General features: G+C 41.6%; 3 pseudogenes; 1 reads left to right on the top strand and 2 right to left on the bottom strand.

Moving 5' to 3' along the window:
• The first annotated feature begins 2,612 nt into the window (after nucleotides 1–2,612).
• Nucleotides 2,613–6,653, top strand: LOC117711407 (small ribosomal subunit protein eS1 pseudogene; annotated as a pseudogene).
• Nucleotides 6,654–17,197: 10,544 nt separating this feature from the next.
• Nucleotides 17,198–17,845, bottom strand: LOC117711327 (pantothenate kinase 1 pseudogene; annotated as a pseudogene).
• A 3,119-nt stretch (nucleotides 17,846–20,964) lies between these two features.
• Nucleotides 20,965–22,859, bottom strand: LOC117711113 (large ribosomal subunit protein eL27 pseudogene; annotated as a pseudogene).
• Nucleotides 22,860–25,894: the final 3,035 nt, after the last annotated feature.

Below are 25,894 nucleotides of genomic sequence, written 5' to 3'. Positions count from 1 at the left end.
GAGTCTTTCTCATCTCAAGCATATAATTGGCTTGTTTCATGAGAGCCACTCACAGCAGCTCTGGGGTATCCAGAGAGAACTTTGGAGTGACTCAAGGCTTGCCCCAACCCCCTGTTATTTAATTATTGTGTGGTTTTCCATTGATTGCTACTTCCTTTGAACTATGGATCCTTCTTGAAGCTAAACAAAGTCATTAACACAGAAATGCCTTTTCCTTTTCTTCTTGTTCCCCATTTTCTTTTCCTCCCCCCCACCCTGCATCCTTAATTTAGTTCATTTTATAATCTCAAGAGAAAGATGAATTAGTATGGTGAGGGGAAAATGGTGTTTGGTGAAAAGTGAAGTTCTTTATCCCTGTAAAAATGGAAACATAAACCCACAGGAGTGGGCAGGTACCAATTCACAGAGCAACATGGGCTGCACTCAGACTGCCTGCCACCCCTGTCAGGAAGCTGGATGTAGTATCAGATATGTTGTTGGGCTGTTATCATCCATAAGATATTCTGTAAGAAGGCAATTTTGGTTCTCTCATAAAAGGATCTAGATGGAAAAGAAATAGCCTTCAATAGACTTCCCAAAATCTGCTAAGATCAATCAGTAATGCCACAATGTGCTAAGGTGCCCTGAAGTGCTAAGCAGTCTATGGTAACTGAGAGCCCTGGGTACCCTGTGATGACTAGATTCTCATCAAAGCTCAGCCAGTGCTCAGCTGAGGTCAGCTAGTACAACATATCCTACCATTGGCTCCTTGTAGGGAGTGATGGCATTGTTCTACGGGGTCTCCTTATTCTTCTTAAGCGTCTCTTGGTACTTGAGGTCACTGTGGTTCAGGAAGTGGCCAAGGAGATATAAGGAGCTGTAAGGAGCTGTACAGGGTGGCTGTGCTATTGCTGCTGCTGAGAGGACCAGCTTATAGTGACAGCTGTGGTATTTGCCTCTCTACAACCAATAGGAATGCTTCCTAAGAGCCTTCATGAGCTGGATGACATTCTAAATGGTCCAGAGGTTCACCTTGGACTTATTCTCTGTAGCTGAGTAATGCCTGTAGTATTGCTTGCGGGAGTAGAAGTCAAGGTTGTACACAACTACCTGTGGGCAGTGTCTCTCTGACTTACCTGGCAGGCTATGTTGTTTTGGACCACATTATTAACATGGCAGAGCAAACACCTCCAGGGGCTTGCACAATGTTGGTCCAGTCCTCAGCAAGCTGCTGAGTCCCAATGCCTTGGGTACACTCCACACTGTCACACACATTAGACCCAAATAGTCTAAAGTATTGAAACAATATTTGCCGATGCAACCTATGTCTGAACAGGCACTAATGTGTCAGATTTCACCCACTTGATGGAGAAAATTCTAACTTATATGGTGTATTAACTACCAAAATCTATATCATACAGGCCTATTATATTTAAGAGTTTAAATCCCAACCTCCCCTCGCCCCCCCCCCAAAAAAAAAATGATGGTATCTGTTTCTGCATCTTGAATTGTTAGAGAGCCTGGAATTCCAGGCCATAGATTACTGGAGCATCATATTTCAGGCTGTGGAAAGTGGCCTGTCTTGCCACTTGTCATGTGTCTATTCACCCCTGAAAAGAGATTAAGTCTAGCTCGGTGACCCTGTGAGTTTACTGGGTTTCCTTACAGGACCATGGTGACTCAGGCAGCCAGCCCTATCACTGGAAAGCTCCTCCCCTGAATGAGTGACAAAGCTCCAGTGCTGCAGACAGCTCAGCTGACCTAAGGTGCTCCCAGGAATTGTTTGCCACTAATACATAGCCGCAGGGGAGGAGCCTTATGAGACCTGTAACTCTCGGAGCTTCCTGAGTCATCTAAGCTTTGTGAGTCCTATGGGCCTCCTTCCTCCTTCCAGGAGGGAAGCTTTCAATTTGGTGGACATTGCTTTGTGAAGCAAACATGCACTCATGTGAGAGGTGACGCGTTCTCTAGAGAGTCTGTTCTCAGGGCCTGGTTATTTCCTACAGTGGCTCCCACGTCATCTTTGTTTGATGGTTGGCTTAGAGGAATTACTTTCAGACTCATTCTAAGTTTCTGGAAGGATATCCCCAAAGGGTGCAGTTGAGGCTAGGTGTTGTAACACTCAAAATAGATCCCAGCACCACAGCAGATCTCTGAGTTTGAGGCTAGCCTGGCCAATAAGGACTTGGTGAGACTGTGTCTGGAAAAACAAAACAAGTTGATTAACTCTTTTATATGATATTTCTTCTTACTTTATTGGCAGCTTCTATTCCTTGGGAAGTTGACATTTCCTTCTGTTTTCACCTCTGAGCTATCGAACACAAATTCTAGTACAACTACAATACTTTGAGAGATTTCAAGAATCTCCCATATAGGGGGCAAAATAACTCTTTGGTCCCTTAGAACTTTTTGATCTTTTGTTTTTCTCTGTGTGTGGGAGGGTTGTTTGTTTGTTTGTTTCTTTCTTTCTTTCTTTCTTTCTTTCTTTCTTTCTTTCTTTCTTTTTTAACAAGAACTTGCTAGTGGCCCTTGCTGGCCTGAAATTCATTGTGAATTTCTTGAATTAACAAAGATCCTCTTTGTCTCTGCCTCCTGAGTACTGGGATTGCATCCCAATAGTAGATGTGGGTTATATGTACATTAAGGGATGTGAGAAGAGAAAAGAGCCCTTACCCTCTCGAGTTTACTTGGAGCCTCTCACCAAGAATCACCAGCATGGTGAGGTAGCTCAGCAGGTAAGAGTACTTCCTGCTCTTTGCAGAGTACAGCTCTCAGAATCCCATCAGACAGCTCACAACTACTTGTAACTCCAGCTTCACGGGATCTGAAATAATGCATAACATGCATGGGAATACATGTGTATGTGCACATACACAAATAAATACTATTTTTTAAATACTATTTATTTTTAAAAAGAACTCGACCACAATCAACATTTTCTGCAAACTTCGCCTATACAGGGATGATATTCTTTTTATGTAGCACTGCTTTTAATGATAATTTGAAGTAGCAATGGAGACCTAACCATCCCTCATCTCTTTCCCTGGCTGTAGAACTGTCATTTTCTAGGAGTCTCACAGGAAATCCCACTACAGGAAAAAACATGTCTCAACACTCTCACAATGCTTTTTCTTATCAGATTGAAATCCTGACTAAGGCACTCCTAAAGTCATCCCACAATCCACTGTTACAAAATGGGGAAAAGAGAAGAACGTTTCTTTCCTCTTTCCTACGTAACTTGAAAGCCACCAAACTTGTGTGTGTGCGAGTAATGCTAAGATAGTCATGGCTGTCTTTGAGAAGCCCACATCCAACCTTATGATGCTTTTCTCCCTGTTTCTAATACTCTCTATGCTTAAGTAGATATTTAGAAATCTCTGCTCTGTAAACTTTAACTGTACCTGGCCTATCTTGAAATTTCCTTTTATGGCAGAGAAGAACCCTGGTCTGGGGCTTAAGAGATGTTCAGTGATTACAAGCTGGTACTGTTCTTTCAGGGAACCCAAGTTTAATACCAAGCACCGACATTGGGTAGCTCATGATTGCTCCACATATCTGATGCCTTTAACCTTCTTGAGCACATAGGCACACACACTAATAATAATAATAATAATAATAATAATAATAATAATAAACTGGACAGTGGTGGCACATATCTTTAATCCCAGCACTCCGAATGCAGAGGCAAACAGGTGTCTGAGTTCAAGGTCAGCTTATGCTACAGAGTGAATTCCAGGACAGCCAGGGCTACACAGAGAAATCCTATCTTGAAAATGCTAAAATTATTATTATTATTATTATTATTATTATTATTATTATTATTTTATTATATCAGAGAGAGAGAGAACATGTGAACATGGATCCTGGCTTCAAGTGACTAGAGGCCACTACAAGAAGTTGCCCAGGGCAGCAGTTTCCATTCACATAGCACGCTGCTGACCGATCCCAAGCTTTTTCATTGTTTATATAAAATTCAAATTCAACTGAGTTTCTGTGTTTGTTTTGGCAACTTCAGTTACAAGGTCTCACCCCCAGCACTAACTTGGACAAGGAGGTTGTCATTTACCAGAATTATGCCTTTTAAGGCTCTGTCTTCATTAATTGGTCCATTCTCAAGCATTCCTAAGGAGAAAGAAAGCTGCCTTTTCTCCCTTCCAATAGTGGCCTTGGCTTAGAGTCATGCACTGGGGGAGAAGCATCATGGCCCCTCAGGGGGTTTCAGTTCAATCTCAAGTTTCTTTCTTCTGTCCAGAGAGTTGCTCTCCTCTTGACTCAGGGTCAGATTGTGGGCATCACCTTGAAATCAGAGCATTAGACGCTATGCTTAGGTTTCCTCATTCTCATTGCATCTTTCTTGAAATCAGTCTGTCCTCACAAACCTTCCTGCTGCTGCCACTGAAACAGAAGCCTCACATCCTTTTGCTAACGACTTCTTTAGCCTCTTTCTTTTATGAGCCTCTTAGTGCAAAAGGTTGTAAAGTCTGGATTTGTTCTTGTTGCAGTAATTCTGTGATTTTCTTACAGGAACATTTATTTCTTGGCTCTGCCTCCTCTTTTCCACTTCTCTAGCCAATTGTGCCAATTGAATGTGTCATCACCTGGGCCTGGATTGCAGCACCCTACCTCTTTTGGGTCCCTGCATTTGTGCAGTTCCTAGCAAACCTATCCTTATGTGGTCTTCATTTCCCAAATGTGATTCTCTTATGAGACCAGCTGCAATGAACCTGTATTTTCTGTTGGACAAACCAATACCCAGCTCTATGGCCCCACTCTCAAGACCCCAAGCCCTATCTTCTTTCTTCCTGTCTGTCTTTTTTTTTTTTTTTTTTTTTTTTTTTTTTTTTTTTTTTTTTTCCGAGACAGGGTTTCTCTGTGTAGCCCTGGCTATCCTGGAACTCGCTCTGTAGACCAGGCTGGCCTTGAACGCAGAAATCTGCCTGTCTCTGCCTCCCAAGTGCAGAGATTAAAGGCGTGCACAACCACTGCCCAGCCGGCCCTGTCTGCCTTTCATAGACTCACATTATCAAATTTCTCTGGACTTCCTTCTGCTTCTAACTGTACAGCCTGGTCATCCAGTCTGCCTTGAAAGCCCAACCCCTTCCCTCCTCTGGGTCAACTTACATCCTTTCTCTTCTTCAAAATCCAACCAGTAGATGAAATAATAGCCAATCTTGGGATGAAGCAGGCCTTGTTAAAGGGCAGAACTCAAAAGACAAAAACAAAGGAAAAGTCCCGAAGCTTGGCTTTACATAAGAGTGAAAAACTTCATGTTAAACTGCAATATAAAACAAAACAAATGAATGTAGAAAAGCACAGCATTGTCACAGTAAATATGAGTTGGGCGTTTCTACCACACCTTACATCATTCAATTTCCAAATGAAAGACACAAAACTTTTATATTTATAATAAGCCTTAAAGCACTAGAGCTGAGCAGATATCAACCGTCTATGCCATTTTGTCTACTTCTCTGCCAATAACCCTGAGATATTAGTTGTCATATTCTTCCTGGGCCACTCCTACTCCAACTGGCCAGCCCTCACAGCCACATGCTCACAACCCACCTACCCCATGGTGCCTTCTTCCTTCTTTCTCCTTTCTCTCCCTTGTGCTCTCTGCCTCGGACCCCAAGCCTGGGAACTGAAGCCCCACCTACCACTCTTCTGCTCAGCTACAGGTTGTAGGCATCTTTACTAACCAATCGTGCATAACTTGGGGTTTATGTTTATACAACAAGAGGCTTATACATGAGGATCTCCTCATCTCCGAGCAACCAGATCTTGGGGTACAGAATTTAGCATCTGAATACAAGCAGCATCAGACCAACCCGCTACACAGGATGCAATAGACAAAGTTAATATATATTGTATTTATTTGTGTGTGTGTGTGTGTGTGTGTGTGTGTGTGTGTGTGTGTGTGTGTAGGTCAGAGGGCGGTTGTCTCCTTTCACTGTATGCAGACTTGATAATACTCATTCTTACCTGCTGAGCCATCTCTCTGGCCCAATCTTATAATTATTAATTAATATAATTTGTAAATTAGTAAGAAAAAGATATCTCACCCTTTTGGCTTTCTCAGCAGCACCATGGTAGTTCCTGATGAAAGGTGGCCAATAAGGGAGCTAAGAAAAAAGTGGTTAATCTTTTCCAAGAAAGACTGATATGATGTGACAACTCAGGCTATCTTCAATATTAGAAACATTGGAATAACACTAGTCACAAGGATGGAAGGAGCAAAAGTTGTATCTGATGCATTTGAAGTGAGCCTTGCTGATATACAGAATGATCAAGTTGCAGTTAGAAAATTCAAGCAAGTTACTGGGGATGTTGACAGCAAAAACTGTCTGACTACTTCCCATGGCATGGATCTTAACCTAGGACAAAATATGTTCCATGGCAAGTGGCAGATCATGTGGATGTCAAGACAACCTATTGTTATTTCCTCCATCCTTCTGTGTTGGTTTCACTTAAAAAAGCAACAATCAGATACGCGAGACGTCCTGTGCAGACAGCACTGGGAAAGACATAGAAAAGGTTTGTCGGCCCATAGAACCTTTTCATGATGTCTTTGTCAGAAAAGTAAAGATGCTGAAGAAACCCAAGTCCGAACTGGGGAACTCCCTGAGCTCCATGCTGAAGGTGGTAGTTCTGGAAAAACAAAATTCACCCCCTCCTAAAAAAAAAGAAAGAAAGAAAAGAAAAAGAAAGTATAAAATGTATTATTACAGTTCTTGACACTTTTTCAACATTCAAAGATTGCTTATTATTATTCTATGACAGCCTCAGACACAGACGATCTTGTTCTACAGTAGAAGGTAAACTTTCTGATTGATGGTTAGACTTTTATAAGATGTGTGCATCTACTACTCTTCATTCCTGCTCTCCTCTCCTTCTGTCTCCAGTCACAGTGTCTGCCTGTTTGTACCTCAGTTTGCCCTGTTCTAACGGAACAGTCATTCCGAGATGCTCACTCCAGACACAGTTGTCTGGATCGCACATAGCCTGCTAGCAGCCTCTCTGCCCACAACCTCTGCACTATGCTGTCAGGTCCACTCCTTTAACTTCCTTGAGTAACCTCACACATTCCCATAAAAACTCCCCTGATCTACAACTCTTTGATCAGAAGGCTGGCTTCTTTACCCACAATCTAAAACTGGGTTTATCTAGTGTAAAAAGTGATATGGGAGGAGTAGGGTACTTCTGAGTGTCAAAGGTCTGGTGTCCCTAAGTCTAGTGACTTCACAATAATAAACACCTCAGGGTATAAAGAGAAAGACCTTAGTGAAAAGCCTTTTCTACACCGCACAGCCTTGTGAATAAGTGTTATTTATAGGTCTCATTTATGATAGAGATACTGGGGTTACTAAGTGCTCAGTTTCCCAAGATTGCCCTGGGAGTGACTTAGGATTTGAGCTTCAGGCTGTTCAGAGCTGAAGGTATTTCCACTGTCTTAGTCCTAGCAATGGCTGTTTCTATAATGCTGTGGTAGGTGGCTTCTCTTCACCCCCGAGTACAAGCTCCTCACCTGCAGACTCAGGCTCAGGGCTGCAGTTATGGACCAGGTATCCTGTGTGGGTTCTGGACTATCTTTGGAAACATTCAGGAGCACTGTGTTCCTAATAACGAGGAACAACTTTGGACAGCTGGGTTTCTCTTAGCACATTTAAAGTGAGCCTTCAGAACACCAGGTGAGTAGCTCTGACTCGAAGCCAAGGCTAAGAAGCAGAGAACTCTAGGTTCTAGCCAGTCTGCGGCTCTAGCTATCAAAATTCATGATGTCTAAGTCATCAAGTCCAAGGCTTTAGTACCTTTCAGTTCCTGTTAAGATAAAAGGAGGTATATTTCGGAGAGCAGAGGCAGGCAAGAAGGGAAGTCAGGATATTTATTCTCTTGCCTTTCTCCCTGCAGGGCCACATCCTGTTGGTGTAGTTCCTCATCCAAAGTCATAGTCTCTTGAGGCAACCAAACACCTCTCACCTTGATTCGGAAACCCTTAATCCCAGTCTCCCAGTAGACCTAAGCTTGCCAGCAACACGATGGCCACTAGCCTGAGGGTATTGCGCTGCACCCGTAGAACTCACGGTGTAATAATAGCTCCTTTATAGACACTTTCCTTGGTTTTCCATTGGATCCTCACAATTTCTAATCACCAGTTTTTCTCCAACTTGGAGAACAGAATGTGACCTTTTAGCTGGGCTCATAGCTGCCCAACCTTGAAAAGAAACCAAATAATCTCCCCTACACCTGACAAAAACCTCATTTCCACATTACCTGATATTTAGGCGGGGCCAGGTAAGTGGAATTGATGTTGTCTTTTCTTGCACGTGTTTGGTTTCATTTAATTTTATTCTATTGAGACGTTTCACAATGTAGGGAAGCTGCTTTTAATCCCGAATTCCTCCCGCTCCAGTCTCTAGAGTTTGGGGATCATCAGCATACTGCTGTCATACTTGTATCACCTTTTAAAGGTCATGAGGAGGATGATGTGATTTCTGGAGCTTGGCAACCATCAGGGAGCATGAGGACTAAAGCCTCCATCCAGCAAGGATGGTGGAATGGAAAGTTAGAAGGGATTTGAGTCTCTGACAACTTGAAAACTTGCCATAAGTGCCTTCCAAGACTTCTTCTGGTTGTTGTTGTTCTGTTCTTTTTTTTCCCTTCCTTCCTCCCTTCCTCCCTCCCTCCCTCCCTCCCTCCCTTCCTTTCTTCCTTCTGAGACAGGGATTCTCTGTGTAGCAGTAGCTGACCTGCAACTCACTCTGTAGACCAGGCTGGTCTGGACCTCACAGAAATCCACCTGCCTCTCTGCCCCCAAGTGCTGGAATTAAAGGTGTGCAATACCAAGCCTGGCCAAGACTTATTTTACCTGTTTTTAAAATTCTTTGGTATGGTGGATTGTTCTCTTCTTTGATCCCAAATAAAGTACTTTCAGAATTGTTCTTTTATGTGGTATGAAACCTGCTTAAGAAGTCGTTATCAGCCTCTAATCGTTTACTGCCTGTTTCCTTCTCCTAGGCTCCTTCAGAGGAGGGATTTTCTAGTTTTATGTTGACTCCAGCCCCTAGAACAGAGGTCACCATATAACATAAGCTCAGCAATTCTTTGATAGTGAATGAAGGGTTTCTGATGTGGATTTTTATGGCCCAAGGAGCTACACCAGAAAGTATATAGTACTTATATCCATTTCTGGAGTACAATGGTCACACCGAAGCCACCCTTCATTTAGGAAAGTTGGCTCAGTTATTAAAGTGCTTGCCTTGGAAGCAGAGGACCCGAGTTCAGATGTCCAGAACCCAGGTTTTAAAAGCTGGGCAGTGGTGGGCTTTTGTAATCCTAGCAATGGTAAGAAGGTAGAGAGAGACCAGTGGGTCCCAGGAGTTTGCTGGCCAGGTGCCTACTTGGTGAAGTTTCAGGTCAATAAGACCCTTTCTTAAGCAAAAGATAAAAGGCACCTGAGGAAGAACACTCAAGGTTGTCTTCTGACCTTCATACAAATACACCCACACACATACACGTGCATACACACACTCTGCACACAAAATAGACTGTCTGAGAGTCACATGGCTACTGTGACTTAATTACCTCTGGGAGACTATTACTTACCACGTATACAATTGCTTCCTTTCTCCCTCCTTCCTCCTGTCCTTGCTCTTCCTTCTTTCTTTTCTTTTCTTTTCTTTTTTTTTTTTTTGTTTCTTCCCTTTTCTCTTCTTTTTCAACAGAGTCTTTCGCGCTGCTTAGGCTAGTCTCAAACTCCTAGGTTCAAGTGATCCTCCAGTCTCAGCTCCCTGAGTAGTTGGGACTACCTGAGCACAGCGCCAAAACCAGTTTAAGATGATTTTCATTCTTGAAACACTGTATCTAATCCTTAGCTACCAAGGTGATGTGATCAGCTGTTAGTATGTCTGCCTGCTGCACATAGAGAGTACAATTATTCTCTACTGATCTATAGCTATCTATAACTATAACTATATATAACTATAACTAGATAGATATGGATAAATATAGGTATAGGTATAGGTATAGGTATAGGCATAGGTATAGGTATAGATATAGATATAGATATGACCTAAACTAATACCTGGCTTGTGATTAGGCACATTATATGCTGGCTTGAGTTATGAGAAAGGTAATAGTGCTAAGGATGTATCTTCAACATGTTAGAGGAAATAACAGTAAAGATATTTGCAGATAATGTTTATATGGTACCAGAAGATCAACCTGGAGTCCAGTCCCAACCTTGGATCTTTCCACTCAATAACACAGGCTTCTCTGGACATATAACTCCTTACCTGTTAACTGGAATAGAATAGACCATGCAAGGTTAGTCTAAGAATCAAGTCAATGATTGTGTGTAAAAGCTCTTTTTATAAAGTTAACTGTTGGGTTTTATGCAAGAACAGAATTTTAAATCGCCCAAGTAAAGAGTTTGTTTAAACACAACAGTATCCAGAAAATTCTCCTCCCAGTTCTTCAGACACAAAACTGTGCTGCTGTTCGGGTTTGTTTTCGCTTGTTCTTAGTCTAGAAGGGCCTTTGCAGGGTTGGAGAAGCTTGGAAGTTTGTGGTCAACTCTCCAGTGGAATCAGTCTGCCCTGTGATGCAGTGTATAATAGAGGCCTGCTTGTTTCCTTTAAGGTTGATACTTATGACAAGGTCTTTTCTTGTACCCTCAAATGTCCACACTAGATTGCAACCCAAATCTGAGGTTTTCTTACACTAGGAACTTGGTCTAACTGGCAGCAGCATCTATAAATCTCGTCTTAGCCTTTCAGACTTGAGCTTTGAGCCTAGAAAACAGTGTAACAGTCAGTGGCTCGGTTATCCCCTCCTTTGAGTCCTATACTGATTTATTCCAGTAAACTAGAGAATGCAGCGTCTCAGTCAATAAAGAGAGACACGGTTTAGTGGGGAACTTGGAAACAGGAGTTGGAGCAGATGGCAATCATTGGATGCTCAGCACTCTGGTTGTCTTCTTGGGCCTTGCCTAAATACTTAGGGTCACACATGACGACATGTCAAGTCAACCCTGGCTGCAATGCACTCCAGCAGGCCTGCTGAGGGGACATGTGCAGTCTGGTTTCTCTAGACTGGCTACATACAGAGTCCACAGTGTTGTTGCGTAATGACACCTGCTTCTCCAGTGATCCCTTTACTGCTCTAGTTTTAATAATGGCTGGGACTGCCCTTCCTCAATTCTCTAATTGCCTATAATCTCCAGTTAGAGTTCTGGATTGGAAAGGATTCCTTTCCAGCTCGAAGGTGTTCATGTCAACATTGGGTTGACCAGCTGCTCCATGTAGACACTTCCTCCACACCACTGCCCTCAGCTTACTTCCTCTATTGCAGTCACAAAGAAATGCTAGTCTCTTATCTTGAAGCAAGTCCCCAAAGTCATCCAGATTCAATTCAACTTCCCAGACAACTACAGGTATATAGTAGGAATTATGTTAGATTTAGGGACACAAAGGTTAATGATGTCTAAACATGGTTTCTAATTTCCTGGAGCTCATGATCTTGGAGGAAGGAAGGCAGGGAATGAAGTGCTGTGTGATCAGTATACCACACAGCATAGTGGGAAATCTAGGAGACTAGGAAGTTCAAGCTGGTTCGTTTATTTACTCTGAAACTGCCTTGTACTGAGCGCACCTACTCTATGTAGGTTTCCTAGGAATTCCTGCTGCATATGGGGTTGCAGCATTGGTTGTTCATTTTTGTGAAACAAAATTCAAGACTTTAAAAAATATATTTATGCCTGCAATCCCAGCACTTGGGAGGCAGAGGCAGGCGGATTTCTGAGTTCGAGGCCAGCCTGGTCTACAGAGTGAGTTCCAGGACAACCAGGACTACACAGAGAAACTCTGTCTCGAACAACCAAAAAAAAAAAAAAAAAAAAAAATTCCTTTGTATTTATTTTTATTTTGTGTGCACTGGTGTTTTGCCTGTACACATGTTTGTGTGAGGGTGTTAGCTCCCCTGGGGTTAGAGTTACAGACAGGTGTGAGCTCAGCACCATGTTGGTGCTGAGTCTTGGTCCTCTGGAAGAACAATCAGTGCTCTCAACCATTATGCCATCTCTCTAGCTTCCCAAAATTTAAGTCTTTTTTTGTTTTTTTGTTTTTCGAGACAGGGTTTCTCTGTGTAGTTCTGGCTGTCCTGGAACTGCCTCTGCCTCCCAAGTGCTGGGATTAAAGGCTTGCGCCACCACTGCCGGGCCCAAAATTTAAGTCTTAAAGGCTGAGAACCCCATTCTTTTGTAACTCACTCCTAGAACAAGACAGTAGCGCTCACTTGAATTGGTAGTTTGTTGTTTGATTAAGAGTAGAACAGAATAGGGGGAGATGGCTTCTGTAGACGGAAGAACCAGAAGAGAGTGAATGCTAATTTTAGTCATGCCATGCGATTTGTTAATAGTAGAATTTGGAAAGATGATTAACGTTTCTGAATCTCTAGCCTTCTAAAATAAGGGGGTGGAGATGTAGTCTGCAGCTAGAGTGCTTGCTGAGCATTTATAGAGACACTGAGTTCAATCACTAGCTACACACACACACACACACACACACACACTCACGCACACACTCTCTCACACAATGTTCCTCACATCTTGTTATATTTTAATTAGTAATTTATGTGAAGTATCTGCTTTTAAAGTAAAATTCCTGGGCTGAAGAGATGGCTTAGGGATTAAAAGTGCTTATAGCCCTTGAGGAGTACCTGGGTTCATTTCGTGGTACCCACATAGAGCTCACAGCTCTCTGTAACTTCAGTTCCAGCTGATCCAATGCACTCATCTGACCTTAAGCATGCATGTGGTTTATATACATACATACAGGTAAAACATACACATACAGCAAAAATAAATGAAAAATTTTAAATAAATTTCCTGTTTTCCTTGTTACTCCTGGAATGTGTGAATTTATCCCCTATATCCCCTATCTTTGTGTGTGTGTGTGTGTGTGTGTGTGTGTGTGTGTGTGTGTTTCTTTTAGAGCTATATCATTCAGTATTCAGCTCAGAGTGGTCCTGAACTCAAGATTCTTCTGCCTCACCTCCCAAGTACTGAGCTTATAGGCCTATACTAGGTCTGGGTGAATTAAAACAGGATTTTTAAGACATGAAAGGGAATGCTTTGAAAGTCAGGCATAGTGATACATACATGTAATCCAAGCAGCCAGAGGGCAAAGAAAATGTCACTACAACTTCAAGACCAGCCTGGTCTACATGAGACCTTTTAAAAGAATTTGTATATTATTTACTTATTTATTTTGTGTCTTTGTGCTGAACTCATTGCCTATGTGAAGGACCGAGGACAACCCCCTGGAGTCAATTCTCTTCCTTCACACTGTGGACTCCAGAACACAAACTCAGCTCTTCAGGTTTGCTGACAAATGTCTTTATGCCTCAGTGACCCCATCAGGACCAAAATCCAAACAAGACAAAACAAAAACAGAAACTTCGCATCCTAATTTATCACTGACGAAGTCAGAACAGGAACTCATGTGGGGCAGGGCAGGACTTTGGAGGCAGGAGGTGATGCAGAGCCTGTGGAAGGATGCTGCTACTGGCTTGCTCCCTATGGCTTGCTCAGCCTGCTTTTCTTTCTTTCTTTCTTTCTTTCTTTCTTTTCTTTTTTTCTTTCTTTTTTTTTTTTTTGGCTTTTTGAGCCAGGGTTTCTCTGTGTATTAGTCCTGGCTGTTCTGGACTTGATTTGTAGACTCAACTGGACTCGAACTCATGGAGATCTGCCTGTCTCTGCCTCCCTGTTTTGGGATTAAAAGCCCAGCTTGGAGATTTTTTTTTTTTTGGACATAAAACTAATCAACATGGGATTCGAATAGCTCAGGGGTAGTATATTTGTCTACCATGTACCAGTCCCTAGGACCAATTCTTAGTACTTCAAAATAAAATTATAAATAAATAAATAGGCACTGGAGAGATGGCTCAGCGGTTTAGAAATGCTTACTGCACTTGCAGAGGACCCAGCAAGTCTGGTTCCCAGTATCCATAAGTTAGGAAGCACATTCTACAGCTCCAGGGGATTCAGTGATTTCCCCAAAGGTATCTGTACTCACAGGCACATCCCCACCCCAGACATGGACATAAACATAATTGGAAATAAAAAATAGCTGGAGGTGATATATATCTTTAATCCTCAGCTCTCAGGAGGCAGAGACAGAATGAGCTCTGTGAGTTTGAGGGCAGCCTGATCTACATGGCAAGACCCAGAACAGCCAGTACTACATAGTGACAGCCTGCCTTAAAAACAAAGAAATAAACTCTTTTCAAAAGAAACAAAGAAAACTGTATGTATATTAAAAATTAAAAACTTTAAATGGGTCTTGCTAAGTAGGCATTCTTTACATCAATTTTGGAGTGACTGCTTTAAAGCATTTTTGAAATGGAAATTCTACTCTAGTGATTACTGAGTGACCTAGGAAGCAAATGCAAGAATTTAAATTTGGTTCTTCCTGTGGTAGGCCCTAAGCTGGAGTTGAGCACAAATGGCTCATTCAGACAGACTCCAGAGTCACAAAGAGGGAAGGGGAAGAAGAAGACAGTACAGGGTGGAAAGTTAATTAGCACATTCCTACTTTGGGAAACTGGAGCACAATCCTACTTGGGGATAGCAGATAAAATTTGCCTCAGGAAAAAGAGGAAGCTGGGCCAGTCATCTGCTGTGGATCCCTATGCATCACTGGCTATACTTCATTGCAGAGTTTGTGCCTTGCCCGAGTGTGAACCAGGCTTTTTCCTCTCCATGAGAAAGCCTAAGGCAGAGTCACAGGTGCTTGAAGTCAAAAGTGTTTAAGGGAGCAGTGGGCACCAGGGGACTATCAGGGAGGCACTGACAGTAGCTGTTGTCAAATATTAATGTAAAAAAGGTGGTAATAAGTCATTGTCTATAAAAGTCAAATACCATAAACAACCTAAATATAGTTTGGAGGGGTTGGATTAAAAAAGGCGATCTCTCATAGCTTGCTTTCTCTCTCTCTCTCTCTCTCTCTTCCTTCCTTCCTTCTTTTCCTTCAAGACATTTGTCTTAGGGGTTTCGCTGCATAGCCCTGGCTGTCCTGAAACTCATTCTATAGAGAAGACTGCCCTTGAACTCAGAGATCTGCCTGTCTTTGTGTGTGCCACTGTGCCCAGCCGTCAGAAGATTTTTCAAAGACAAACAACTTTTGTTGAGCTGCATCTGGGGTGCTGGGAATACACAGTAAGACTCTCTCTCTCTCTCTCTCTCTCTCTCTCTGTCTCTCTCTCTGTGTCTCTCTGTCTCTCTCTCTGTGTGTATTTATATTTGTATCTATACAACAGCAAAATAATTTTGTAGTTCTAAAGATCAATTACCCAATTATACTTTTCTCTCTTTGCTTTTGTTTTGTTTCTGAGAAGACAAGGTCTCTGTAGGTAGTCCTGGCTGTCCTGGTACTTGCTGTGTAGACCAGGCTGGTCTTGAGCTCACAGAGATCCTCCTGCCTCTGCCTCCTGGGTGCTGGGATTAAAAATATGAACCACCACACCCACCTACATTTTTATTTTTAAGATACAGAGCCTCACAATGTTGCCCAGCTTACCGCCAACTCCTGGGCTCAAGAGAGCTCCCTGCCTGAGTATCTGGAGGCTAGAATCAGAGACATAGACTATGGCATCCAGAATTCATTAGTACTCCTTGCATGTAACATTCTAGAATTCTCTAAACGTACAAATAATACTCTTAAAAGAAATATAATAGTAACTTTATTTTGAAATACTACCCATCTTTAGTAAAAAATGTATTGGTTGTTTTGGTTTGGTTTTGTCTATATTAAAATATATGAAGTAGAGAATCTGAGGCATGGCATTGATAGATTCTGGTTTGAGTTGGGAGTGCAGGCGCATACTTTTAGGAAGGCTCTTTCTCTTTAAGAAATATAGTTTAAAGGTAGCAAGTCCTTAGAGGGTTTTGTTTGTTTGTTTGTTTGTTTGTTTGTTTTGTTTCATTTGGTCCTGGGGGGTTGAACCTAGCAAATAACCAGGCAGGCCACACTCTACCACTGAGCTATATCCTGGCACTGTACTGTCGTTCAAAAAATCTCTCGAGAAGGTAATGATCTGAAAGCACATTAGATCACATGTGTTTCAATGTGTGTACAAGATCCTCATTTGACGGGTCCCTACCCGTCCATCTTAGCAAAAAGCTTTCACAAGGAACTATTCATATATATGTGTATCATAAATTATATTTAAGATTTAGAAATGAAATAAGGTACAGATCTCACTTTAAACACTAAAACTGAAAGTAAAAAACAAACCTTTAACATTATTATGTAAGCTGTCTTGTTACGTGATTCCCAGGCACAAACATTTACAAAACAGATCATTATTTCTACCTGACACCTCTACCCATGATTTTCCCTAAATCCACTGTGAGCCCCTCCAAACTTCTTACAGAGAGTTGCTGCTATTCGTATGGCATACATTGAATGAGAACATTTCATCATAAACCATTTCAACTTATTATAACTCAGTATAAAGTAAATCCAATGAAGCATTATAGTTATGATGGTTAAGAAAACAAAGGCAAAATTATATGTAATGTTCAAAGTATGTCACTTTCATTAAATTCATTAGTCCCTTCCTTTAAAGTCTTCTTCCTCTGACACACTTTTAGAATTTTAGATTAGGTGTTTAATTTTGTGTTGAGTTGGTGAGCAATTACAATAAGGAAAGCACATTGATATAAAAGAGGAAGATCATTAAGGGACAGAAATGGGGAAAGGACCTTTTTGTGGTAAGACAATAAAACAGAAGGTATTGAAAAAAGGTTAAACAGTGTGTTCACAGTACAACATACCAGATTAGTGGTTTCATTTTAAACCATCAGGAAATCATGAGATGTCATGAAAAAAAAAAAAAAAAAAGACCCACAGAGGTGAGGGTAAAAATCTTCTAGACTAATTATGAAATGAAATGAAATTACAAATACAGCAGGTTCATCCACCATAGAGACTTAAAGAGATGTCACCTTCTCTGGCAGTGCCTGTCAGTTCTCTGTTCTCACAGGGGGCTGTTTCCTCTACTGCTCATCAATCGTTGTGAATGGTTCCAACAGAGCGTTCTCAGGTAACCATCATGTTCCAAAAACCAGAGCTTTCAGCTGTCCTTTGGACCAAATGTGTACAGCATATCTGCCATTCCTAGAACTTCTTTAGCAGTCTCCCCGTCAGCCTGAAACACAGGCCTAGCAATGGCCCATTCCAAGACTGGTGCCTGTAACTCTTCTGTAGTTACCCTTAAGGTATACTGCTAGAGTGCTGACACTGATTCTATCTATATTAACGAGCAACAGAGGGGATGGGCTATTCAGGCAATACAACTTTTCTTTTTTAAATATAACTCAGGATTTATGGGGTTTTCAAAATAGTAACATTTGGTTTGTTACTTCAGCCAACGGAGTCAACTAAAGCAGACTCGGAATCAAACAGTCCAGTTCATCCAGTTTATGCAGCTTCAGATTTGCAATCATTCTGAAGTTCTCAAATTTGAAAGCCCCACCTCCCATGGAACGAGAGATGGTGCAGGGACTGGAGAAGTTCTTGTGGATGCCCACCTGAATGAACATGGGCATGGCACAGGTAGGAGAGCAGATGACCTGCAGGTTCCCTTTGTGGCCACACAGCATCAGGTTTTTCAGTGCTGGATGGATATCTTGGGTCCCAATTTTCCTGTAAGCAGTATTAGAAGTCAAATACTTCCTTATGCTCTTCGGGTTCTTCACTTCCTCCTCTTCCTCTTCTGCCCTGATATGCTTTGGTTCAAAGTCAGCCAACTTAATCAGAGTTCTGCCAATATCCATGACAAACCATGGGAATGTTTGCTTTTTTGCCATTTTTGCTCTTACTGGTGGGTGGAGCCATCTCTCTAGGTCCGGAGTTACCTTTTTAACTTTTGTTAACCTCCCTTCCTCTCTCCCTTCTTTCCTTCCAGATTCACCTCTCAGTTGAAATTCTTTATCTTTCCATTTATTTGTTCATCTTTTTTTTTAGATTGTGTTAGCTTATTTCTAATAGCTTTTTAATGTCCTTGTATGTTAATTTAACTTCCCTCTGGAGCATCTACTGTTATTGATTTGTTTTCTTCTGATTTTGGGTCACATGGCTTCCTTATTTGTCTGTTTTTAAGATTCATTTTTTTAATAAATGTATGTGTACTGTGTGTGGGCCCTGGAGGAGGGCAGAAAAGGGCTTTAAACCCGGGCTAGCTCCAGTTTCAGGCAGTTGTGAGCTGCCTGACGTGGGTGTTAGAAACCAAACTTGGATCCTTTGGTATAGCAGCAAGTGCTCTTAACTGCTGAATCATCTCTCCAGTCCCTCATCATGTCTTTTAATATATAATTGATGACCTCTAGACTTATTTTAAACAGCTATTGAGGTTGGCAACTACCAGCCTCATGTGCCCTGTTCTGTGATGGAATTTATCAGTAGGTGAATTTAAGTTGTCAAAGACAAGTGTGGTTTTAAATGCCTTAAAGAATATTCTGTACAATATTGTGTACAATAGGGGTCTCTTCTGCCATCACGTTGAGGGCTAGGTGCCTAGGATGCTAGCTTTGCCGTGTGCTTAGCTTTCAGTATTATGGTCTACTACAGCGAAAATCCTACTGGTTGGGGTGAGGATGCATCTCAGTTGGGATAGCAACTTAGTTGCTTAGCAAGTAGGAGGACCTGAGTTCTAGCCCAGCACCCGAGAAAACCAGAACCAAACCTTCTAGTGTATCTTTCCATGTCCCATGATGACTAGACATGTTCTGGGAAAGGCACATTGGGCATCACACTTAACAAGCTGATGTAGCCTGGAGTCAGGACAAATTGCTGCTACCGTCGCTACCGTCTTTGTGCCTTTCTCCTTTAAATACTACTTTAAAGGCCAAATATATACATGTTCATTCAATATGGGGCTTATTTGTAACATTATTTCTATTTTTACCAATCTCAGGAGACCACAATTAACCCCACTCCCATCATCCCTTTCAGCAGAATATTTATAGACAGGGTTTATTTTTGTGAGATGCGGATACCCAGTGGTATCATTGTGTTAGAGACAGCTTAGCTTTTGTAAGATGCTGTAGATGGAATCACAAGTGCTTCATGACCTTTCTGTAGTAGAATTCTGCTTCTTGTCTTTATCACATAATCTCCTAGTTGGAGGAGGCAGAAACCCCTACCCTGATCCTCCCAAATAAAGATGTGTTTGGCCTCGTAACTTGTTTTGGTCAAAGATACAAGGACCAGAATGACAAACATGTCAGGTCAAGATCTAGAGGGGCATCTCATGTTTCCGCTTCATGTTTTGAACTCCTATGACCCTTCATGAGAAAAAACAAGTCCCAAGTAGCCACTGGTCCAAGGAGAATGAGGAAATTTGTGGAGTACACTTGAACCTAATCAGGAGCCTGGAATGAAGCCCATCTGATTCTAGCCCAACCCAGCAGAGCACCACACCCCACAGACCCAGAGGAAGAAATGATGCTGGTTTAAAGCTCTGAGAGTCTGAAGTTTATTGATAAGCAACAAAACCAGTTTCAAGCCAGTGGCTAAGATTAAAAAAAAACTTTCTTTAAAAGTTTATGCTGATTTGACTCTATGAACTCTGTAATTCTTCAGTTGATTGACTGGGTCGCTTGCCTCTCTACTGCCTAGTTGTATTAGACATGTTCTAAGATTCATGTTTGATTAGCTCTACAATTATCATCATTTCAATAAAAATATCAAAAGTGATTCAAGCATAAGGAGCTTTACATTTTGTGTGTTTAACCCTAAGACAGTTTAATAATAATAAAACATGTTCATTTGTCTTATACTTTTCTGATGGTTAAAACGGCTTTTAAAATAGTGATTTTTATCTTAGTATAGAAAGGACCTATCTGATTTTTATTGAACAGCTGCAAGACCTGTGTGTGTGTGTGTGTGTGTGTGTGTGTGTGTGTGCATATACATGTGCATGTGTATATGTGTGTGCATATGTGTGCATGTGTGTATATGTATGAATGTATGTGTATATGTGTGTATGTTTGTGTCCTCATGAGTGTTTATTTTTTAAATCAGTTAATCCTTTTATAAGGTAAACTGTTCAAAGGCAAACAAAAACAAGGAAAGAAGTAACTGTATTTTTTTTTTCCATTGTCTGATCTAGGGGTACTTGTTACTAGCTTTTTGTTTTTTAACTTTCTTAAATTTTTTGATTAATTTATTTTGTTTTTGATGCTCTACATGCATGTGTGTCTGTGTACCATGTGTGTTCCTGGTACCCTCAGAGGTCAAGAGAGGCTGTTGGACCCCTTGGGGCTGGAGTTTTAGGTGGTTGTGAGCAAACATGTGGGTGCTAAGAATCAAATTCTGGTCCTCTGGAGGAGGGAAGCCAGTGCTCTTCACAGCGAAGCCATCTTTCCAGTTTCTAGTTTTTGCTTTTTCTTTTAATATACTTTTACAATAATGTTACAAGTACATGCAATAGAGTCATATTTATTTACCATTTTGGGGTGGGCTTTCTTTCTTTCTTTCTTCCTTTCTTTCTTTCTTTCTTTCTTTCTTTCTTTCTTTCTTTCTTTCTTTCTTTCTTTCTTTCTTCCTTTCTGGTTTTGTTTCTGATTTTTTTTTTTTTTGAGACAGGTTTTCTTTACGTAGCCCTAACTGTCCTGGAACTCACTAGGTAGATCAGGCAGGTCTCAAACTTAGAAAGATTCACCTGCCTTTGCCTCCTGAGTGCTGGAATTGAAGGCATGTGTCACCATGCCCAAATACTCCCCTGATTTTTGTTGTTGTTGTAGTTTGTTTTTTGGGTTTTCTGTCTTTGAGGCAGGGTTTCTCTGTGTAGTTTTCAGCTGTCCTGGAACTCACTCTGTAGACCAGGCTGGTTACAAACTCTGTGATCAGCCTGCCTCTGCAGTGCTGTGATTAAAGGCCTGTGCCACCACCATCTGCCTCCCTCCTTGATTTAAAAAAAATGATTCTAGGGCTGAAATATGCAGGGTTCTACGCCTTCTTTTCGCTTAGCAATGAATCTTAGAGATTCTTCTAGAACAGCACACAAGGAGCTTCTTAAATCTTAAAAGGAAAGAAAAAAGACACAGCATTCCAGTGTAACAGTTCTGAGAATGACAGGAGACCTGTAAGACAGAATTATAACTATGACAACTCTAAGAAGTTACTGTTTCTCTCACTTTCACTGGCATGCAATGCAGTGCAATGCAGTTCCAGAAGCCACTGTTAACTGCAGGGAGTAAAACCAGAAGTGAATACAAGAACTCAGCAAACAGAAGAGGATATGAGAACTCGGCTGTCTTATTTAGTCAGACACTGAAGAGATTTGCAAGAATCAAAACCTGCCAGGCAGTGGTGGTATCCGCCTTCAATCCCAGCGAGCACTGGGGAGCCAGAGGCAGGTGGATCTCTGCGATTGAGACCAGTTCCAGAGTGAGTTTAGGATAGTCAGGGCTACACTGAGAAGCCCTGTGCTAAAAAAAAAAAAAAAAAAAAAAAAAAAAAAAAAAAAAAAAAAAAAAAAAAAAAAAAAAAAACCTGCAGAAAATAGCAAACAAACAAAAACTCTGAGATTTTTCTCATTTTTTTTTTTTAAAGATACATAATGGTTAGATTTTTTTTGTTCTTTTTTGAGATAGGATGCTTCCCAGGCTTGCTCCAATTCACAGAGTTCTTCCTATTTCTGCCTCCCAAAGCTGGGCTTAGTATACTTTTTAAAATCAGCATTATTTATAATAATGTTCTAAATATTTATTATTATTTAAAAATTTTAAAGATGTATTTTATTTATCATATATGAGCGTTTTACCTACATGTATGTCTGTGCACCACTAGCATGTCTGGTGCTCATGGAAGTCAGAAGGGAGAGTCGGACCTCTTGAAACTAGAGTTATGGGTGGCTGTAAGTCAGCATGTGTGTGCTGGAGACAAACCCATGTCCTTTGTCAGAGCAACAAGTACTTTTTACTGCTGGGCCATCTCTCCAGCTCTAGTATTTTAAATCAACAGATATTTTCTAATTTATCATTTCCAAAATGATAGATTAACAAATTATATGTAATCCATGTAAACTAAAGCTACTTGTTGTTGCTGTTTGTTTGTTTGTTTGTTTGTTTTTAAGACAAGGTTTCACTGTGCAGCCCTGGCTGTCCTGGAACTTGCTTTGTAGACAAGGCTGGACTTGAACTCAGAAATCTACCTGACTCTGTCTCTTGAATGCTGCAATTAAAGTTGTGTGTAGCCACCGCAAAAGAGTTTGTTTGTTTGTTTGTTTTTAATGTTGAAAACAAAATACCTAAAAAGCAAAGGTTCTGGAAAAAACATTTGTTCTTCCCTGTCTTGTATCACTTCTCAAACTTGACCTTGGCCTCCCGCCTGGCCTTTTGTTTCAAAGCTGGGTCTCTGAACACATCCTTGTTAATAGTTTTTTTTTTTTTTTTTTTTTTTGGTTTTTCGAGACAGGGTTTCTCTGTATAGCCTTGGCTGTCCTGGAACTCACTCTGTAGACCAGGCTGGCCTCGAACTCAGAAATCCGCCTGCCTCTGCCTCCCAAGTGCTGGGATTAAAGGCCTGCGTCACCACCGCCCAGCGTTAATAGTTTTGTCCAAGGGGATATCCACGGAGTACTTTGTCGGCATGAGGTGGTTGTAGTTATAAACTTTAACAAAGAATTTGATGTTGGATCACTTGGCGATTTTCTTCTTGCCCATGGCAGCTGTCACTTTTAGGGGATAGCAGTCAATTCCAGCCACCAGGGCATGGCTGTAAGGGCAGTCTGTGGTGCCATCATCAGTGTTCTTTGCGTCTGGAGTAGCATCCAGCCATGACCAGCACCACTTTCCCAGGTTTCATGAACTTGCCCATTTCAACAACAAGGAGCAGGCACCCAGCAGAAAGGCAAATGAGAGTTCTTAATATTTAAGACTGTAACACTGGCCGGGTGGTGGTGGCGCACGCCTTTAATCCCAGCACGTGGGGGGCAGAGGCAGGCGGATTTCTGAGTTCGAGGCCAGCCTGGTCTACAGAGTGAGTTCCAGGACAGCCAGAGCTACACAGAGAAACCCTGTCTCGAAAAAACCAAAAAAAAAAAAAAAAAAAAAGGGATTGAGAATTGCTATTCAGTCAGACACTCAGAGCATAACTGAAGTTGTCCTTTACCATCCGATAGTTGCCTGTCGAGTGGAAAATATTTAATGTCCGCTCTGTGCTCTCAGTGGGTGCACTCGCCCAAGAGCCCTGGATTTATGAATGAAACACACACACATGCAACCTTTATATTTTAATATGCCTTAACTAGCAGTTTGATTGCTTGAGTTTCAGGCCAGCCTGTTTTACAGGGCAAATTCCAGGACAGCCTGGACTACAGAGAAATTCTGTCTCAAAAAACAAAAAAATAAGGCTTTTTGAGATAGAACTTGAAAATCAGGCAAACTTAGCAGCATGCTGACCATGGCCACACTCTGTTTTGCTTTGTTGGAAGTGGAGTTTTGGGTTCAAACACATCATTTCATCCCATCTTTTTAACACTTTATGAGGTGAAAAATGTCCTTTTCTTTTCATACGCTAGAAAGCAGTCTGAGAGAAATCAGTGGTTAGTGAGGAAGTTGTGCTGTAGGGACCAAGTGAAATTATTTTTACCGTATTCTGTGCTTTGATTGTCTTAAGAATTCTCCATGCATATATCTCATCGGCTTAATTCACTTATCTAATGGGCTTTATTCTAACCTTGGCCTGGGCTATTTCCTTTTGTGAGGTGAATCCTTGCAGAGTGAGTGAATCCAGCCTCTCAACAACATTCCCTACTAGAAAATAGAGTGCTAACCAAGGTATTTTATTGTGACTCATAATAATTTCAATCTTTGAAACAAATGACAGGTCAAATTTTACTTTTAAAAATATATGTATGGGTATTTTGTCTGCATGTATGTATGTACACCATAGCACCTTGGTGCTCTCAGAGGCCAGAAGAGAACATCAGAGCTTCCAGAACTGGAGTGATATATTTGTATGTTACCTTGTTGGTTTATACTGCTTTGTGGGTGTTAGAAATTGAATTCTGGCTCTTTGGGAGGGTAGCCAGTTCACTTAACCACGGTGTCATCTCTCCAGCCCCTTAATTTTAGAACTCACTAGGTTAAAACTAATTCACCTAATTTTCAGAATAAAGTGTCTATGTAACTATCGTCTAATAATTTCCTCCAATAGTGAAACATTCCATCTTGTAGGGAAGTTTTGTAAACAGGAAGGTAAGCAACTCAAAACAGCTTCAGGAAGTCCCTGGAATTGACCAGATTCAATAAGTCCTTCCCTGCCAGAGTAAGTAAAAAAGCAACAGATATTCAGAGGAGACAAGCTGCGAAGAAGACTCTAATACCACACCAGCTGCCTGGAAGGAACAGAAACAGAAACCATCCAAGCTGCCTGGAGGTTTAGACCAGCTGAGGCATCTGGAAAGGACACTTTCCAACCTGCAGAGCTGCTGCAGGCTGTGCAGTGTGTTTCAGGTTCCCAGGTTTTGTGAGCTGTCAACCATACTTGGGTGAGCTTTGGTGATGTAGCTGTCTTAGAGTCATTTCTGCTCTTGTAAGTAGCCCAATAAATCTCATTGGTTTACAGAGTTGGACTGTGGTGGTATCAGTAGATGTGTGTGTGTGTGTGTGTGTTGAGTCTTCCTAGGAAAACTTTTGTCATACAACAGCCAAATCATGTTAAATTGTAGTTACTTGGGAACGACGACAAAACAAAACCTAAAATTCAGCATAAGCCACAATAGCCATTTGAAAAACAACCAACACCACATACACAAACACACAAATATATTTTAATATGTCCTTTTTAACACATGAAACTTATGTCTTACTGTTGCTCCTTTTGATTTTTGCACACGAAGGAGATAACCTAAGAATATTTCAAAAACTATAAAATGGACTTATTAAAGATGTAGCTAGCTGGGCAGTGGTGGCGCACGCCTTTAATCCCAGCACTTGGGAGGCAGAGGCAGGCAGATTTCAGAGTTCAAGGCCAGCCTGGTCTACAGAGTGAGTTCCAGGACAGCCAAGGGCTACACAGAGAAACCCTGTCTCGAATCCCTCCCCCCCAAAGATGTAGCTTGGCAGTAATATATTGCTTGGCATGTATGCCATTCTGGATTTGATGTCCAGCATTGGAGAGATAGAAAAGAGAGATGGGGAAGGAGGAGAAGAGGAAGGCAAGGGAGATGCAGATGGAGGGGGAGGGGGAGGGGAGGGGGAGGGGGAGGGGGAGGGGAGGGGAGGGGGAGGGGAGGGGAGGGGAGGGGGAGGGGAGGGGAGGGGGAGAAGAAAAGAGAATGGGGTGGGGGAAGAATATGAATATATTTACCAAACCTGGGAATTATTTTTTTCAAACAAAATCTAAATGTACTGCTGGGCATTGTGTTACATGCCTTCAATCCCAGCAGAGGCAGGCAAAACTTTGTTTGAGGCTAGCCTAGTCTATCCAGAGAGTTCCAGGTTAGCCAGGGACACAGTGAGACACTTTCTCAAAACAAAACAAACTATCCCCAAATTTTCATGTTCAAAGGAAACCTCAACTTCTTAAACTCCAAAAGGCAGTTTAAATATCCAGAAATTAGCTCAATTTGGACTATAGGAGGATTTCTGGCAGTTATATGAAAGCCAGCGTTCCTCAGGAACTTGTAAAGCCAATTCCTCTCTATCCAAATGAGACATTTGGTTACTGTGGTGCCCATCAGTATATTACAGTACATGCATTCTGCCACTCAGGCTCCCTTGTATCGTAAGTACCGGTTACATGCTTCAAAGTCCATGCTAGCATCCTGGCCCTTCTCACCTCCTCAGGTACCCCAACCTCCCTCCTGCCCATAGGCTTCTATTCCCCCAGCTCCTCATTATTTATAA

This window comes from Arvicanthis niloticus, chromosome 1, assembly GCF_011762505.2.
Source record: "Arvicanthis niloticus isolate mArvNil1 chromosome 1, mArvNil1.pat.X, whole genome shotgun sequence".
NCBI classification, from domain to species: Eukaryota; Metazoa; Chordata; class Mammalia; order Rodentia; family Muridae; genus Arvicanthis; species Arvicanthis niloticus.
This window is presented reverse-complemented; position numbering and strand designations above follow the sequence as displayed.